Raw genomic sequence first — 20,823 nt, 5'->3', positions numbered from 1 at the left:
CATAATAAACCCAACTCATGAAATAATACATTTGTAATTGGATGTCATATCTGTCAACCATTTCTGTTCTATGAGGGGTTCTGAAGGGGATAGGAAAGCTTCCACCTTCTAAAGCTGACACCAGGTATAGGCAAAACCTGCTATGTTTGCCACTTTATAAAAATTTGGGGATTCAATTCTATGCTAACATTTAAAAGTGAAAAAAAAAGTCATGAGTAGAGGGCTGAAACCATTGCAATACCTAACGTGTAATTTTGTTGAGAGTAAAAATATAAATAAAAGGACATAATAATTTGAATATGTCCCTTTGTCTCAAGGGCTCTAAAATTTCTGTTTCTCTGCTTATTTTTAAAAAGAAATACCTTGACCTTGAAATTGAAGTCACACTTGATTTTGTAAAGTATATGATTCACTGGCCTCTGCAGGTCAGGGACAGGAGACATCAGAAGCCTTCAGGGACAGTACAATACTGGGGTAGCAAGGGGGGAAAAGGAAGAATGTAGGTTCAGAGTGGGGGGAGGGGTTTGCAAAAGTTCTGAGGCTTAAAAGGGGTGGAGTGGGAGGTAGGAGTTAGAGCTAGGAAAGAAATCTGTGGTAGAGGGAATGATCCAGGCTCAGAAATATCAGGAAGAGGATCTGGGATAAATAGGAGAGGTGAAGAATGACCAGGGATAAAAGGACCAGAGTCGGTAGGGGGTGGAGGGTGGGGGTGATGACCTGCCATCTCCGGAGGATTAGGAGGAGATAATGAAGCGATTGGAGCCACAAGCATCAGAAACATCTTTCTTACTCTGGGGATGAATTCTTTCCACCCCATGCTGCAACAAGAGGGAAAGCTTCCCTGGCATGTTTGCAGATTCACTTAGGAGAATTACGGACCCTTCCTTTACACTCACCTTGAAGAAAGCCGCAACGCGAGGACTGTGTGACCGGAAGTTCTATTTCCTTTTGTTTGGCAGAAGCTAAGGCTTCTGCCACCACCCCCACTCCCTCACTTTCTCTCCAAGCAGCTTCCTGTGCCTCTCTAGGAAGCTCTTGCAATACTTTTATTTCATTGTTTTCTCACCAACCTGGTAGAGATGTAAACCTTTTGGAAATCAGTTTATGTTTTTCAAATCCTAACTTTAGTCATTCCAGGAACTGCAGTATCTCTGCCAAACCTCATCTTGTTGATTTAGCTTATTAAATAGCTCCCTTATCCTTAGTCCTCCCCTAACTCTTGGAAGTCTATGGTTACACATTTACCATATCTGTTTACTGTTTTCTGGTATACCTTGAAAAAAATTGTTAATTTTCATCAGTGGCATACTTTGATTTCAAGGTTTTTAAAAAATCTTAAATCTGAATTATTTTTGTCTTAGAATGGTATCCAGAGAGTTACATGCCATATTATATTTCCAAATAAATAAAGGTGAACTCATTTAGAAAGCATTCATGTATACTTATATACGCCACCCTCAATGAAGAAAATGCCAACTTATAAATGTTTCAATACAGTAATAACAATAATCCTTGCTCTGATTAAAATTTCAATATTGAATTACATATTGCCACTATCTTCAGAAAGCAATTCTGGGCCCAAAATCTGGACCTCAGTTTTTCTCTTTTGCAGATATTTTCAGTCAATCCACAGTTATATACTGAGCACTTACTACGTCCCAAGCACTACACCCAGAGGCATTGTACTAGAAGCTTTCAGCATAGGGGCCAAAGGGGACACTTAAACACATAAGAGCCTAGCATAAAATAGGTGATTATCAATGTTTGCTGAATGAATACTTGACCAAAATGTAGTTAGGGCAATGACAGGGGCTAGCACAGGTCCTTACTTTTGCTAATATTTTTATAATTCATTTAAACATTTTGACTTATACTAATAGTTTGCTATTCAACTAACAGATTTTGAAAAACCACTCAGTGTAAGGTTTTGTTCCTGATATGCCCATGTACAGAAGAATAAGACACAGTTCTGCATTTTAAGATCCTCCAACCAATAGGGAAAACGAACACATAAACAGCTACCAGCACGATAATATGACAATAATAATCAGTAAAGAGGAGGCAATGTAGGAACTCTGGCTATCCCATTGACTGGTGCATATTAAAAAACTACAATAGACCTTATGTCTAGAGGCTGTTCAATAAAGACTTGTTTAAGGTTGACCAAATGATTGGATGAATGAATAAAAGGGAAGAAGTTAAAGTATAGTGTGAACAGAGTAGTGACGAGAGATGAGGATGGATATAATAAGAGGTCAGAGAAAGAAGGACCTTGCATTTCATGTTATGGAGTTTGAGCTTAATTATGAGGAAAACAGAAAACCAAAAAGAAAAAAAAAGAATTTTAAGCAAGAAAATATATAGTAATGTTTCAAACCAGAATATTAAAAAATGGGTTGTACTGGTATAATCTGGAGGCAGAGAGGTTGGTTTAGAGGATATTGTGGTAATCAATGAGTAGATACAGAAAATTAGAAGCTTATGCTATTAAGCAGGGGTCCTCAAACTACAGTCCACGGGCCACATGCAAATACAAATATTGTATTTGTTCCCGTTTTGTTTTTTTACTTCAAAATAAGATATGTGCAGTGTGCATAGGAATTTGTTCATAGTTTTTTTTAAAACTATAGTCCGGCCCTCCAACAGTCTGAGGGACAGTGAACTGGCCCCCTGTTTAAAAAGTTTGAGGAACCCTGCTATTAAGGTTTAATTGTAATTAGGAAATGAGTTGGAAAAAAATAACCAATGGATTATCAGAAACCCAGCATCATTGAAACATGCTCATTCTTTTTACTCCCTCTGCATTCAAAATCTTCATTAATTCATGCCATACAAATATTTACTGAGTAGTTAATATGCGCCAGGCCCTGAGGATAGAACCATAACCAAAACTGACAAAAAGTTCTGCCTTCACAGGACTTATGTTTTGTGTCAGGTAATAATATATTTAAGAAAAGACAAGCAAGAAGGTGACAAGTGCCATGAAGAAGTATATTAGGTAAGTACCATAGCAATATACAAGGGGAGGGGAGAGTTTGCCAGTATAGAAGGGTTCACTGAAAGAGTAATGCATGAACAACATTTATAGACTTCATCCACTTGTTTCAGTCACCAGGATCACTCTATTAGTTCAGAACCTCCATATTTCCGGATTTCTCTCCATATTTCAACTCCTTACCATCTATGGTATACCTTGCCTTGGTAGTCTAAATCTCTTTCACAATTCCCCTCTCTCCCTCTCTCTAATCTCTCATCACGCAGCCTCTCCCACCCTAAGTCCATGTCTTACCCAACTGCTCATAATTTGTAAAGTGCATCAAGATCTCAAATCTCTGTGCTTTCACACTCAACAAACATTTGTTGGTCAGCTACTGTGTGTTTGTCACTGTTCAAGACAGTAGAGACACACACATAAAGGAGTGAAAAAAATCCTTGCACTCCTGAAACTTACATTTTTAGTGAGGAAGACAAGCAGGAAACAAAATAACAATAAATATGGAACTTATAAAACAATAGTTCTAAACTCTGATTCCTCATTAGAATCACTAGGAGAGCTTTTATCTTTTGTCGTCTTCTTTTTAAATCTTTATTGTTGAGATTATTACAGGTGTCCCTCTTTTTTTCCCCCCATTGCCCCTCTCCACCCAGTTCCCTCCCCATCCCAGGCCTTCACCACCCTATTGTCTCTGTCCACAGGTAATGCATATCCTATATAATAAAAGGCTAATATGTAAATTGACCAAACAGCAGAACAACTGGTTGGGTCTCTATGATGTGCACTGACCACCTGGGGATAAACGCTCAATACAGGAGCTGCCCCCTGGTGGTCAGAGTGCTCCCACAAGGGGAGTGCCACTCAGCCAGAAGACTTGAGCTGGGCTCACGGCTGGTTTGCACAGCAGTGGTGACGGGAGCCTCTCCCACCTCCACAGCAGCGCTAAGGTTGTCTGACTGCCTAAGCCAGTGGTCGGCAAACTCATTAGTCAACAGAGCCAAATATCAACAGTACAACGATTGAAATTTCTTTTGAGAGCCAAATTTTTTAAACTTAAACTGTGTAGGTAGGTACACTGTTATTAACTTAATTAGGGTACTCCTAAGGCTTAGGAAGAGCCACACTCAAGGGGCCAAAGAGCCGCATGTGGCTCGAGAGCCTCAGTTTGCCGACAATGGGCCTAAGCTGTCAGGCAGACATCCCCTGAGGGCTCCCAGACTGTGAGAGGGCACAGGCTGGGCTGAGGGACCCCCCCCCCCCAGTGCACAAACTTTGTGCACCGGGCCTCTAGTATGCATTTAAGATCTTTGTTTAATTTCTTCCCCGCTTCCCTCTGAGAATCATCAGTCTATCCCATTTCCATGCTTCTATTTTATTCACCAGTTTATTCTGTTCATTAGATTTCTTATTAGTTTATTTTGATTTTTAGATTCAATTGTTGATAGGTATGTATTTCTTGCCATTTTCTTGTTCATATTTTTTATCTTTTTCTTTTTCTTCCTCTTCTTAAAAAATACCCTTCAACATTTCATATAATACTGATTTGGTGGTGATGAACTGCTTTAGCTTTTTCTTGTCTGTGAAGCTCTTTATCTGACCTTCAATTCTAAATGATAGCTTTGCTGGGTAGAGTAATATTGGTTGTAGGTCCTTGCTATTCATAACTTTGAATATTTCTTGCCACTCCCTTCTGGCCTGTATAGTTTCTGTTGAGAAATCAGCTGATAGTGCTATGGGCATTCCCTTGTAGGCAACTAACTGCTTTTTTCTTGCTGCTTTTAAGATTCTCTCTTTGTCTTTTGCCCTTGGCATTTTAATTATGATGTGTCTTGGTGTGGGCCTCTTTGGGTTCCTCTTATTTTGGGTTCTCTGTGCTTCCTGGACTTGTAGGTCCCAGTACGGGGAACAATGACCGCTGTGAGCACCTCCATCTGGAAGAAAGCCACGCCCAAGTTCCTGCCCTGATGCCAGACAGTCCAGTTTCTCCCTATATGTGTCTGGGTCCCCCAGAGCCTCACCTGGCACTGAAGCTCAAAAGAAGTGGGAGCTTGTAAATTCAGTTCATGGTGCCGGCCTTTTAAGAGGAGCAGCTGGGTCTCCAGCAGCCTGTGTGTCACTCAGCCCCAATCTGCACTGGTTTTTACAGCCCGTAGTTCTTACTGCCCATAGGGACTTCTTTCCCCAGCTCTGGACCCTGGGCTGGGGGTCTGGTGTGGGGCTGGGACTACTTGCTCCTCCAGGCAGCCTCTGCAGAGGCGCTCTCCCTCCTGATTAACAAAGCGGCTCACCCAGGTGCCAGACCAGCCCATTCTGCTCCTCTGCACCTCCTACCAGTCTCAGTGTGCTTTCTTCTTTACTTCTATCATTGTAGTACTTCCACTCAGCCAGCTTTCCAGTGGTTCTGGATGATGGTTGTTCTGTATTTTAGTTGTAATTTTGATGTGGTTGTGGGAGGCAGTAAGTACAGGCTTTTACCTATGCCGCCATCTTGGTTCTTTCCAATCTGCACTGGTTTTTACAGCCCATAGTTCTTACTGCTTCTAGGGATTTATTTCCTAGCTCTGGAACCCTAGGCTGGGGGTCTGGTGTGGGGCTGAGACTTCTTGCTCCTCCAGGCAGCCTCCACAGAGACAATCTCTTTCTTGATTAAAAAAGCAGCACAGATGGGTGCCAGACCAGCCCATCAGTGCCTCTGCACCTCCAACCAGTCTCAGTGTGCTTTCTTCTTTACTTCTCTAGTGGTAGGGCTGCCATTAAGTCAGCTTTCTAGCAGTTCTGGATGATGATTGTTCTCTATTTTAGTTGTAATTTTGATGTGTTTGCGGGAGACGATGAGTATAGGCGTTAACCTATGCAGCCATCTTCAAATCTCTCTCTGTCTTTCTTCTTTTTTAAATACAAATACCCGGTTCCCATCCCAGCCAAAATTAATCTAAAGCTCTAGGGGTGAAGAGAGGCATTTATATACATATAATTTTAAATTTCCTTAAAGTGTTTCTGATGCACAGAGGAGATTGAAAACTACTAGACTGCACGGCAGAAAAAAAGGAAATAATCCCAGAAGGAAAGTCTGACAAACTAGAAGTAATGGAGAGCAAATAAAATGATAAAGAAGTATGTAAATATAAAAAAACAAATATATTATATATAAAAACATAATAATCAGCATAGAGTTGTGGAGTTGAAGAAAATGGTGATACAAAGATTCTGAACAAAAATATATAACTCAGGAAGAGATGGAGATCAGAATTAAATTGTTTTGGAGAGAGATTAATATATCTTTAAAGTTCAGACATTGTTAAGTTAAATAATTTTAATATGGGTGGTGAACATACATTACAATATACAGATGATGTATTATAGAATTATACACCTGAAACCTACATAATTTTATCAACCAATATCTGATTTTGCAAAGTTTCATGAAAGAGAGAAAATGTGAGCTTACCTTTGAAAGATGGGCAGAAGACCTGAGTAGATATTTCTCCCAAGAGGACATCCAAATAGTCAACAGACATATGAAAAAATGCTCAACACTAATCATCAGGGAAATGCAGATTAAAACTACAATGAGATATCATCTCACACTGTCAGAATGACTACCATAAATGAATAAACAAATAACAAGTGTTGACAAGGATTTGGAGAAAAGGAAATCTCATGCACTATTGGTAAAATTGTAAATTAGTGCAGCAACTATGCAAAACAATATGGACATTCCTCAAAAAATTAAAAATAGGGCTGCCATAAGATCCAGCAATTCTACTCTGATTATTTATCCAAAGAAAAAGAAAACACTAATTCAAAAAGATATATGCACTCTTATGTTAATTGCAGCATTACCAGTAATAGCCAAGATATGGAAGCAACCTAGATGTCCACCAATAGATGAGTGGATAAAGATGTGATATATATATAAATAATATATACTTATATTATATATTAAAGAATATATTATTTATTGTTATGTCTAATATTATTCTTATATAGTATTTAATACATTATTATTCAATATATAATTTATTAAATAATATATATGAATTTTTTAGAGAGAGAAACATCAATGTAAGAGAAACATCTATCAGTTGCCTCCTGTGATCAAACCCATAACCTAGGTATGTACCCTGGCCAGGAATTGAACCCCAACCCTTTGGTGGCAAAGACTAATCTGTTCTCTTTCAATCTAGTTTCTTCTTTTCTAAAATATCATGTAAATTGATGCATACAATATGTAACCTTTTGAGACAGACTTCTTTTACTTAGAGTTATCACCTTTGAAACTCATCCAAGTTGCTGGCAAGGATATGGAGAAAAAGAATCCTTTTGTACTGTTGGTGGAAATGTAAATTGGTACAGCCACTATGGAAAACAATAAGGATGTTCTTCAAAGAATTAAAAATAGAACTACCATATTATCCAACAATTTCACTTCTGGGTATTTATCTGTAGAAAATGAAAACACTAATTCAAAAAGATAACGGGACCCCCATGTTCATTGCAGTATTATTTACAACTAGAGGCCTGTTGCATGAAGAGATTCGTGCAATAGGCCTTCCCTTCCCCTGGCTGCCGGCACCGATTTTCCTCTGGCACCCAGGACCCAGGCCTTCGCTGCTCCCAGCCAGAGCCTTCCGTCTTCACTCTGCCGCTTCGCGCCTACGTATGCAAATTAACTGCCATCTTTGTTGGGTTAATTTGCATACTCTCCTGATTGGCTGCTGAGCGTAGCAGAGGGATGGTCAATTTACATGTTTGTCTATTATTAGGTAAGATAACCAAGATATTCAAGCAGGCAACCTAAGTGTCCACTGATGGAAGAATAGATAAAGAAGATGTAACACACACACACACACACACACACACACACACACACACAATGGAACACTATTCAGCCATAAAAAGGATGGAATGGAACTATTGCCGTCTATTGTAGGGAAGCACGGGACTTGGTTGGAATGTCTGTAAGGAGGATTTTTCGAAAGGTCGGGGTCCTCTGGGGGGACCTTGCTGAAGGTGGCAGCCCCTACCTTGACTTTTCCAAACAAGTGTGATCCCCCGGGTGTTTTACTAGAATCTTCATGTTTTTAGACATGACCTTGTAGAAGCATGTGCTTTCTCAAGGATACTTACCCTGCTGATTGTATCCAGAGGTTAATTTTAGTTCAAGCTGTTGTTACAATAAAAGGCTAATGAGACAGGTGAATGGGGCTACTTGGTGGCGATAGTCAAGTAGTCCCTTAGCCTCTCTTTCACAGACATATGTGTCAAAGCAATCTGTTCATCCGTCGTTCAGGGTCTGCTGGTCATTCCCAGCACTCTATGACAACATGGATGAACATTGAGGGCATTGTGTTAAGTGAAGTAATTCAGACAGAGAGAGACAAATATGTATAATCTCACTGATGTGTGCAATTAAAACAAAACAAACAAACCAAGCTCACAGATACAGAGAACAGAAGTGGTGGGTGGGAGGTAGGCAAAGTGGGTGAAAGGAGTAAAAAGGTACAAATTTCCAGTTATAACATAAATAAGTCATGAAAATGTAAGGTACAGCATGGTGAATATAGTTAATAGTACTGTATTGCATATTTGTAAGTTGCTAAGAGAGTAAATCTTAAAAGCCCAAGTCACAAGAAAACAAATACTTTTTATAACTATGTATGGTGACAGATGTTAACTAGACTTATTATGGGGATCATTTCACAATATACACAAATATAAAATCATTATGTTGTACACGTGAAACTAATGTAATGTTATATGTCAATTACCTCATAAAAATAAAGTAAAAAAAATCACTTTGTTCTGTAATGGCAATCTGTAATGTATAGCTCAATTGAAGTTTCTTTTTTTTTAGATTTAGCCCATTGGAATTAATAATTATTCAAAGTGTGCATACATTTTTGAGACACCCTGTATGTATATACATATGATATATTTTCACATATACACGTATACATATATTTTTCATATATTTTATATATACATATATATTTTTATTATATATATTTGTATGATGAGACTACTTCTAGAAAACAAGAATTGATAGCTGAAGTGTGGCACCAATAAAATTACATAGCTTTATCCTGATTATAGCATAAGTTTCCTTAAGTTCAAAACTGAAAGAAGGGCATGGTAGCTAGCTTCTAATAAAACAAAGTAGAGGAGGGTAATTAAGGGGCTTTCTAGGGGTGCTTGAAAATTCAATATTTTGATCTGAACAGTGATTACACAGATATATAAATAATTGAGCTGTACACACTTATTGCATGTAAAATATCTCAATTTAAAAGACAGTAAGAAAAAGAGAACAGATACTTTTGCTTATGGATAATATGGAGTAAGAAATATCAGATTTATCCAGACAGCTGAGACAACCAAAAAAATGTTTCAAACTATATGAAACATCAGTTTTCAAGACAATGGAAATCCAAAGATCCAGAAATGGAAAAAAATGAGGTGAGCTCAAAATTTGTCCCATTTTATTGCCTTTTTTTGGGCTATGGTATATGAGGGAGAATCGAGGAGAAGACTGATAGACTTCCTGCAATGAATGATGGAGCTGAGTGTCCAGAAAAACTTAGGTAACTAGAATTTTTAGGAGAGAGAACTGAAGAGGAGAAACTGCATAGAGATCAAACTCTAGATTATCTACAAAGATTCCCTTTCAGCTTTCGGCTGAGGACTTATCCAAACATGCATGTGAAGAAACTATCCAACACCAGGTAGAGAATCACCCAAAAGGATTAGATCTAACAATGTCTGGCTTGAATACAGGGCCAGAAATAACAGTGCCTGTTCCTGCCAGCCACACTAGCAAGCCTCAGAATTCATGGGGGCTATACAGAAGGGTAGCTTCAGTAGTGGGCAATAATTAGGGCTAGACAGAAAGAGTAGTACTCTAGTCCTGTAACAAAATTTAAAAGCATGACACAAAGGATCAAACTATTTCCAGATTCCTTTACTATGTCCTAGAACTATGACAAAAATATTTGCAGGAATATAGACATATTCAGCACTGGACAAGGTAAAATCTACAATGTCGAGTTAGTATCCAATTAAACATTACAAAGAATATAAAGAGCATCAAAATTTAAACTGTATAGAGGAGAAAAGTTAAACAATTGGAACTGATCCAAAGTTGATAGAGATGTTAGAATTAGCAGGCATAGACATTTAAATAGACATTATAATTGCATATGTTCAAAAAGTTAAGTAGAGACATGGAATGTCTGAAAAAGATGCAAACAGACATTCTGGAGATAAAAACTAAAATTTGTAAGATGAAAAATAAGGTGGGTGGAATTAATGGCAGATTAGACATTGCAGAAGGAAAAAAAATGTACTTGATTGCATAAATTGTCCAAAATGAAACACAGGGAGAACATGAGTTTTTAAAATGGCTAGAAATGGTTAGGCCCTTATATAACTACACTGTTCAATAGTTGGGAGTCATCCAGTAAAACCCTTGATATTGGCCACCACCATCTTGTTCAGGGGCCACCAAAGACTATCAGGACTCCAGTTGGAAAGCAAAGGCAGAGCCTGAAGGAGCTAACAATGGAGGTTGTCAGTTAAACACATACCTCTCAATTGGATGGCAGGTTTCATTTTGAAGAAAGATCTGAGAGGTGCATCTCAGATATATGTGCCACACATTTATGATCTAAGTCACCATAATTTTCAACCTGGATAATATCAGTAGCCTGTTAGGTAATTTCCTTGTTATCACTCTTGTTCCTCACCTCCTGCTCCTGAGTCAGTACTCCTCACAATGCCAGCAAAAGCCTGATAAAGAACAAGCTAAATCCCCTGCTCAGCTCAACAACCTCTCATTGCTCTCCATCTTGGTCAGAAAAAAATACAATTTAATATAACAACCAAGGGCTTACATGATCTGATTGTATTTTCTATTTATCCCTCAGTTCTCTGCCCATGAATCCCCTTCTCAGAAAGACTTTCCTGACCGCATCAAAAAATACCACCCTAAAATCTTTATCATTGTATCATGTTTTATTTTATGCCAAACTCATACCAAAACTCATAGATATTTATTATTGTTTAAATATTCACTCATATACACATGTACACTAGAATGTAAGAACTTGAGGACACAAATTTTATTGATATTCTCCTCTGCTGCATAGAACACTGTGTAGTATCTAGTAGTTGCTCAATAAATGTGTATGGAGAACCATATCTAATTCTTATATTCTTTCCTCCCCTAATGAAAATTTAATCTCCATAAGGGCCAGGATATGGTCTGTTTCCCCTTTGAATCCCCAGATCAAACAATAGTGACTGGCACATAATAGGCATAAATAATTATTTGAAGAATGAGGAAAAGCTGACTATTGGGTCTCTACAATGTTTTAGGACCAATAATAGATATTGGTAAATAATAATAAGCAAGAGAAAGAAACATATATTTTAAATTGCAAAAAGTATATATAAATGAAAAAATATATGGCATTATCTAATGCAACCCCAAATTTTGCTAAGAGAATTAGAAAAAAATTCTACCAAAAGTTATATTTATGCTGAAAGTTTCAGGATAAGGAAGAGTTAACAAAGGTAATGAGGTGAGGAGAACAGTGTTTCTAGACAGAACAGTTTGTGCAATCTCCCTGTGGCAGGGAAGAAATTGGCATGTGTGATAAACTGAAAGAACAAGAGACAATGTATATATCAGTGCCTTCCAGCCAAAGAGCACCAGGAATACACAGATAAGTTGTGTATATTACTCCTTGTAGTGAAGAAATGCATGACATGGGGAACTGTGGTTGTTTTTCAGGAACATCATGTTAGAAAGAAATTATTACAGTACCAGATGTACTGGTTACTAATGTGGATTTTTTTTCAATAGATGGAGTTAAACAAATGTTGATATATATGTGATTTGATATTGTGCTATTTTGTTGTATTGACAGCAAGCTTCAAAACTTCATATGTCAAGTTTTCTGAAGGTGTTAACATCATAGATATTTTTACGCTTAAAAATGTCGAATTTCATGCCAAAAAAAGAGCATTTCTGGGAAGTTTTAATTCATTACTTTATTTTGAAGAACAGTGCTGCTGAAAGTTATTGTATACTTCAGGAAGCTTATGGTGAACATGTTCTATCTCAAGATACTTGTGAATGCTGATTTAAGCACTTTAAAAGTGATGATTTCGATGTGAAAGACAAAGAACGTCCAGGTCAACTGAAAAAGGTTGAAGACCAACAATTACAAGCATTATTGGATGAAGATGAGGGTCAAACTCAAAAACAATTTGCAGAAAAATTAAATGTTGCTCAGTGAACAATTTCCGATCATTTACAAGCAATGGGAAAGATTTTAAAGGAAGGAAAATGGGTGCCACATCAACTGAACGAAAGACAAATGGAAAACCGAAAAGTCATCAGTAAAATGTTGCTTCAACGGCACAAAAGAAAGTCTTTTTTTGCATCGAATTGTGACTGGTGTTGAAAAGTGGATTTATTTGGAGAATCCCAAATGCACAAAATCATGGGTTGATCCAGGTCAACCATCAACATCAACTGCAAGGCCAAATCGCTTCCGAAAGAAGACAATGCTCTGCGTTTGGTGGGATCAGGAAGGTGTGGTGTATTATGAGCTTCTAAAACCAGGTGAAACCATTAATCCTGATCGCTACCAACAACAAATAATCAATTTGAACCACACTTTGATCGTAAAACAACCATAATGTGCCAGAAGACACAGCAAAGTAATTTTGCTTCATGATAACGCACCATCACACACTTCAAAACCAGTTAAAGGCACATTAAAAGATCTTGCCTGGGAAGTATTAACCCACCCACTGTATTCACCAGACCTTGCTCCTTCAGAGACCACTTGTTCCGATCGATGGCACATGCACTTTCTGAGCAGCATTTCAAAACGTATGAAGAAGTGGAAAATTGGGTCTCTGAATGGTCTGCCTCAAAACAAGAAAAGTTCTATTGGGACGGTATCCACAAATAAAGATGGGGAAAATGTGCAGCTAGCGATGGACATTACTTTGAATAAAGCAATTTTGATGTTTCTCTTGAAATTATCGTGTTTTCTCTGACTACAAAATCCATATCATTAACCGGCATACCTGGTATTAGAGTTCTGATTGGGTGATTTAGTTGTTCAGGTCCAAAGGGAGAACAACATTAACCATGAGTAGCAAATCATGTTACCAGCAACACTAAGACTTCCCAGATGCCAGACACTACTTTTCTCCTCCATATGAATAAAGAGCAGAGAGATTTGGGGGGAACTGGCACAAGTACCTGGAGAGGCAGGCAGTGTCAGGCAAGGCAGGGCCTGAAAGACCATGTTATCAGAGTTGAACTTTGTCTTAAAAACAAAGGGAAACAAGAGTGATGTACTTCAACTTGTGGGTCAAGGACAGTGGAGGGTCTGAGATTTATGCTACTTGTGACCTTACAAGTTAATTTGTCGCCGATTGACGAATGCTGACAGAGACAGAGGACTCCTGGGTGAGAGACAAAGGACGTGACTGCTTGCAGCAGAACACCATGTTTGCACTGGTTGCACCAGTTCCCAAGGAGCCCTGGGGGCAGTGAAGGTAGACTTACCTGGATGCCCACACACAGCGGAGGCCTTGATGCAGGAGGGGAGCCCTGATCTTGGGAGATGTTCTGCTCTGATAGTGAGCAGAAGCAATCCTGCTTTTGGGAGGAGGTGTTCCCACAGCCCTCAGGATTGCTCAATACACACTGAACCAGAGAAACCGCCCAGGTAAAGCGATTAGGGCTTTGAATTCTTGGCATACCCAGAAGAAACATGAGGGAACATGCAGGGCCCATAGTGGGTGTCCTCTCCAACACAGTGCTCTCTTAAAGGTCAGCATTGGAGAACTGGCTACTACATGGAGAAAGGCAACACTGAATCTGCCTGACACTCGATATGAATTATTACCTACAAACGCGCGATAATTTCTCCCCTGTTGACCCCCTCATTCCCCTCCGGCTACTGGCCCACCCCGTCAACCTATTAATGGGCAGGGAGACTGTAGCACACCCTGGGATAACTCCGATGACAAGGGTTGTAAAGGGGTGACGGCACTTTGATGAGGGAGAGAAGGGTCACTCCACCCCAGGAGGAAGGAAGGACAGGTAGAGGCAAGGAGGATGGTCTTCTGGGTTGGTGACACGGATGATGCTGAGCCTGGGGGCAGTGGTGCTCTATAAAAGCATGAAAAGGTCCCTCCCAGAGGTGGTTTTGTATCTAGACAGTGTGGGCCCACTGCAAAGTAGACAGTACCCACAGAGAGGCATGAGCCCACCCACCAACCTCCAGGCTACCCCTGAGACAAAGGCTCCCCTTGCATTTTCTATGGGAGATGGATCTTCCTGATATACTTGGTTGCCATGGGAACTCAGGTAGATGCCAGCTTCTGTGAACCACATGTGTCTCACCAGGACCAGCTATTCCGCAGTTGCATTCAAAATGGTTTTGTTCTGAACTTGCTGCCATCTTCTGCAGATGGGCGAACACCTGGCGTGTTTGGGCTTTAGCCATGAACTGGGGCACAGTTCTTCCCTGAAACCCTCGGAGGATTACCCCTGTCTAATCTGTTTAGTGCATGGCTCTATCTGTTCTATCTGTTGTGATGTTTGCTTCTACGCTACTTGCATAGAATATTGAATAACTAGAATTCTGATACAATATTTGCTGATTGTTAATTGATAACAGCCTAGTCTCATTAATGCTGTAATAAATGAATAGTCAACATGTAATGATTTATTACACTGCCAGCTACATGTAAAAAAATCAATCTCTATTTTACAGAAGAGACTGAAGACCTAGAGAAGTTAACTGATGGTGCACAGGCCAGGTAGGGCAGCTTCAAAGGTAGTGCAGTCCCACAGGGCTATGGTGAGAACGGGTCCTTGGGCTTGTGGGTTGATGTTGCCTCCTTGAAATTCTGAACCTTTTTCTTGAATTTGTGTTTTGTAAGAACTGTCTGATGGCACAGCGCAGCATGTGCTGGGGACCTGGAGCCTCAGCTCTCCTGTGGCCTAGACCTGCCAGCTCTCCACCTCAGGGCGACAGGTTTTCTGATGCTGGCTCACCCAACCCCCACTCACCCACACACCTCTTCCTCTCTTGCCCATGTGACTGCTGCTGCACTTCACCCTCTGGGGTCTGGGAGTGAGTGCAGGAAAGGTCAAGGTTGAGAGTGCAAGGTCATGGGGTAGGGGACCTGACCACCTGTGAGGACCTTCACAACATTCAACAGCTAATACAAAAGACCATGACTGGTCAAAGAGTGACTGTGGAAGAAAGGGAAAAAGCTTTTCCCTGCTTTCTGAACAGGAAACCCCACCTTTTCATTTTGCACAAGGCCCCTCATTATGTATTAGGTCCTACATGGTAGAGAAGGCCACAAATTCAGAATGCATGGCTCCTAAGCTGTGTTATTGCATTTTTTCTCTTTTAGCCTTTAATGACAAGAAAGAAAAAGGAACAGGTGGTACCTGCATCCATGGTAGAAAATCCAAAAGTTTCCAAACATGCGGTCAAATGTATGCCTCTCCCTCCAGATGGCTAAGCAACCAACTCTCCGAATAGGCAACCGGCATGTCCACCAGGTTCTTCTGTAGCCTTCCTTGCAGGGGCACCTTATGCATGTACAAGCATAGCGCATATTTCACCCACTCCCCTTTATATACAAAGGGTTAAGTACCAAACAGCTTCCTGGACCTTGCTTTCTTCATTTCTCATGGGCCTTGGAGATCTTTCTTACGGTCACAGTGAGAGCAAAGCCCAGAGCGGGCCTGTCATGCCATTGTTTAAGTGCTATATCATAACCCTCATCATGCCAAGGACGTGGCCACTATCCTCGTTCACTGATGAGGAAACTGGAACATAGAATTTAAATAACCTTCCAAAGGTAACATGGCTAAAAGTGGGAAGACCCATGACTGAACCCGTGCAGTGTACGGTAGTTCCAGAATGTACACTTAACCACGAAGCAAAAAACATTCTACTTATTTTAAAAAATATTTTTATTGATTTTTAGAGAAAGAGGATGGGAGAAGGATAGAGAGATAGAAACATTGATGAGAGAGAATCATCAATTGGCTGCCTCCTGCAGGGCTCCCACTCGTGATGGAGCCTGCAACCTGGATATGTGCCCTGATCAGGAATTGAACTGGCGACCTCTTAGTTCCTGGGTTGATGCCAACAGCTGAGTCACACCAGCCAGGCCACTCTACCTTTAAAAAGTAGTTTCCTGAGGTCCTCTTTATGGGTGTATCCTCCTTTATTTATTTACCCAGTTTGTTACCGATTGACACTTATGGTTTTTCCAATCTTGTGCTATTACAGACAATAATAACACAATTGTTATTATCCAACTGGAGGCCCAGTGCATGAAATCCGTGCACGGGGTGCAGGGGTGTCCCTCAACCCAGCCTGCACCCTCTCCAATCTGAGACCCCTCGGGGGATGTTTGACTGGCGCAGGATCGGACCTAAACCAGCAGTTGGACATCCCTCTCACAATCCGGGTCTGCCTGCCAGCCTGATTGCCCCCTAACTGCTACCCTGCTAGTCTGATTGCCCCCAACTTCCCTCCCCTGCTGGCCTGATTGCCCACAACTGCCCTCCCCTGCCTCAACCTGCCTCCTCCATGCTAGGTGGCAGAGATGCTGGGACCAGCCTCCTTCGTGCTGTGCAGAGCTGCAGGACCCCCAGGACTCACTGTGTAGAGTGGCCACCAGGACCCGCCTCTGATATGCGTGCAGCCATCTTGTGGTGGCCATCTTGTGGCGATGTTGTGTGAGGGTGTAGCGCGAGAGCGTGACGCCACCTAGGCTTTTATAGGATGCCTTTGAATAAGCTTGTATATAACTGCATTCCACACATGTGCAAGTACATCCCATGGATAAACTCATAGAAGTTGCATTCCTGGATCAAAGGGTAAAAGCACACATAATTTTGACAGATATTGCCCGCCCCAGATGCTACATCTGATTACACCGGCACTCACAGTGCAGGAACGTTTCTGTCCCCACCCCCCCACCCCCCGCCCACATCTTCCCCACAACAGTGCATTTCAAATGTTGGTATATTTGGCAACATATAGATAATGGATGGTCTCTTCTTGTAGTTAAGATTTGCATTTCTTTTACTATATGCAAAATGAGTCGGCTGTGGGGGAGGGGGGTGTAAAACTTATTTAGGGGCATTTTGTGCTTTCCCTACTATGAACATATTTGTCATACTAGTGACCGAGACTGACTCTTGTCCAAATCTGTTTCCCTTTCCTCCTGGAGTTATATATAAATGTTGGATATCAACCTACCAGATGTCTTATTGGCAAACATCTTCTCTCATTTGGTAGGTTGCCTGTTTGTTTTGTTGATCATTTCTGTTGTTGTGCAAAAAGTTTTTAGTTTAATGTTGTCTCATTTGTTTATTTTCCTTGCCCGAGAAGATAAATCAGAAAAAATGTCACTAAGAGCAATGTCAGAGAGTTTACTGCCTATATTTTCTTTTAGTCTTATCGTTTTGAGTCTTACATTTATGTTTTAATCCATTTTGAGTTTATTCTTGTATATGGTGTAAGAAGGTGGTCTAGTTTCACTTTTTGCATGCATCTGTCCATTTTTTAACACCTTTTATTGAATAGACTGTCTTTACTCCATTGTAAACTCTTGTTTCCCTTGCAAAATATTAATTGACCATAGAGAGCCAAATATTAATTGGTGTCTGTTTTTATGCCAGTACCATGCTGTTTTGATTACTATAGCCTTGTAATATAGTTTGACACCAGGTAGGTAAGACCTATTTTGTTTATATTTTTGGCTCCAAACTTCAGCTTAAACTCATTTGAAGTTAACTTTTACAAATATTAATACTGGCCCTATATCCAGAAATTCTGATTTCATAGTCTATATTGTGATTTTGGATTTTTAAAAAAATTTATATTATAAATACTGTCAAATTGATAAATGACAATATAATAAAGAACCCACATGTAAATCCCACCCAGCTTCAACAATGATGAGCTTTTGGTCAATTTTATTTTATCAACACCTACTAACTTCTCCCACACCCCAGGTTTTCTTCAGGCATACCCAAACATTAATTCTCTCCCTCCCTCCCTTCCTCCCTCCCTCCCTCCCTTTCTCCCTCCCTCCCTCCTTCCCTCCCTCCCTATAATACTACTTTAGTAATGCAATTCATGCCATTATCATACCTAAACAATAATTAATAATTTCTTAATATCTTCAATATTCATTGACAGATAAAGTTTCCTTTACTCTCTCATAAAAGCAGTTTTCATTTTGTTTTCTTCAACTCTGGATCCCATTTAGCCTCACACATTGCAATTTCTCAGTATGCATGTTAATTCTCTGTAAAATTAACCCTCTCTTACTCTCTTTTTTTCTTGTGAGAAATGAGTTCTTTGTTCTCCAGAGTCATCCACATGCATGCTTTTGCTTATTTCATTTTGGGGGCATCATTTAATATACTCTGTCCCCTGTCTTCCCTGTAAATTGAGATTTAGATCTATAGTCTTCTGATTCAGTCTTCACATTTTGGAAAGAATGTCTCAGAAATAGTGTCCCATTAGTCCATTAGGTGGCACATACTATATAAGTTGCCCCTCTTTTTGTAATGGGAGCTGATATTGGTATTCATTGCCTAGAGCACTTGTGTCATTCGAGGCTAAAATTGAAGATATTTTCATTCTATTTATCCTTCTTCATTTATTAGATGGAATTATTCTATGAGAAACTTCCCTCAATCACTACTTGGTTACCAATGTTACAGTTCATATGCCAAACACAGGATAATTGTTTCATTATTTGCTTCTGCTTACTCAATTTCAAAATAATAAATCAATTTCCTAGAATTTAATAACTATGACCATGAGGTCTTTTTTCCTTTAAAGCTGCTAGGAACCCAATAATGATGTGTTTAAATCCATTTTAGTTATTATTCTTATTGACACTCAATTTTCTCCTACATGATGCAGACTTGTAATCTGAATCTGCCTACACAGGAGTGATCACAAAGTAGGTGCTCAGTAAATGTGTGCTGAAAGTATGTCAAATAACAGTGAGGCATATTGACAACTATTTGATTGTTTTATTTTAACATTATATTATTGTGTCCATCCTTCCACCAGATGTTTGAAACTGACATTATCCCTTTGCTATCTTTGGTGTCATTCAAGTATTACTACATTTGGAGACAGAAAAATCAAGACTCACTCTCCTTCATTGTATCTTTCTACTGTAGTTAGGGGGACAAGTGACCGCAACTAGGCTCATGGATTTGATTCTCTTTTGGCTTACAAAATTCATTTCTCCACATTACCACTAATTCTCATCCAACACTTTCTCCATGAGCATCAGTGCCATTATCTGCTCTACTTTCCAGAACTTTGCATAGCCCAAATTTCCCCTTTCTCTACACAGCTCCTTATCATTGTACAATCACTCCTATGGAAGTAGTTTGTCAGTAACTAAACAAGTGTCTTTACTCTGCTTCTTCACCTCAATGATTATTCCATTTATGGGTGTGCATTTTGAAGGCTGAGTATACAGGCCTTCAATTTTTGATCTCTAATATTGGGCTAAGAGCTAGGCTCACCTGTGTCATTATGAAATGAGCTCCACAAAGGATTGTTTGCACATCATGAAGTATACAAAGTCCGGGATGTGTAAAACATTTAAACCAGTGATTACTTGAATACAAGCTGCTATATAAGAAGTGTTGGATTGAATGTAGGGGAATTAGACAACCCCTTGAATGTATCTCATTACTCTGACAGAGCAGTAATATTTACACAAGTATTTCTGGGCCATACACAGGAATTGGTTGGCCATCATGTTAGTGTATGGAGATACTTTTCTCACCTTTTAACCCTCAAATTAGCCTACTTTCTGGAAGGGCTACTCCAGCACTTGGCTATCAAGCAATTCATTTCTAGCGAAGTGTGCTTCACTAAAATTTTTAGCAGCAATTGTGGGTACTAGTGGAAAATAAACAAGGCTGAGTAACCAATGATCCCAGTTTTCAGAGTTCTTCATATTCCCCATATGTATTATGTGTGAATTAGCCTGAAAGCAACAGGGTTGTAGTGTCAGCTTTGGTTTTGTAGTGTATCCTCATCTAGCACTGGAAACACTGGATGGGTAATCTCCCAGAATGTTGTGTGGACATTTGCAGGTAATGGGGATTACCTTAAAATGGAGATACATTTTTCCTGTTTAATCTCAAAATTAGGCTATTTTCTCAGTGTGCTATTACACTTGGCTATCACGCATTTCAGCCCTGACTGAGGTTGCTCTCCCACACTTTACTGTAATTATGGTGGGCCATGGTGTCTGAAAAATGATGAAGCTGCTGAAGCGACTTATAATTCCAGCCTCTGTGTTTTTGTGTGTGGCCTCTTTGTATCCTTACAACTAGCACCCCAGGGTGCAGCTGTAGATGTCGATTCAAACATCGCCTGACAGTGAGAGAAAGCTTTTACTCAGACACTAGGCCCCCTCAATGCAGTTGCTATGGGAGATGATGCATCCTGATTATGTTGTTGCCATGGTAACTCATGCACTTGACCCAATCTTGTTCAGAGTTGACACACCAAAGGCAGCTTTTCCTCAACTGCCAGAACCATCTCCTTTGTCAGTTTAAGGTGAGAAAATAGAGCCAAAAGAAATATTTTCCCAAAGGTATTCACTATCCCATAACTTATTTGGCTCCATAACTAGGAAAGGATTGTTTCTGGAATTTTTATTATTGTGTGCAGGTGTGTACACATATACATTATTTGTATAATGGGGATGTA

Source organism: Myotis lucifugus, unplaced genomic scaffold (assembly GCF_000147115.1).
Source record: "Myotis lucifugus unplaced genomic scaffold, Myoluc2.0 scaffold_196, whole genome shotgun sequence".
NCBI classification, from domain to species: Eukaryota; Metazoa; Chordata; class Mammalia; order Chiroptera; family Vespertilionidae; genus Myotis; species Myotis lucifugus.
This window is presented reverse-complemented; position numbering follows the sequence as displayed.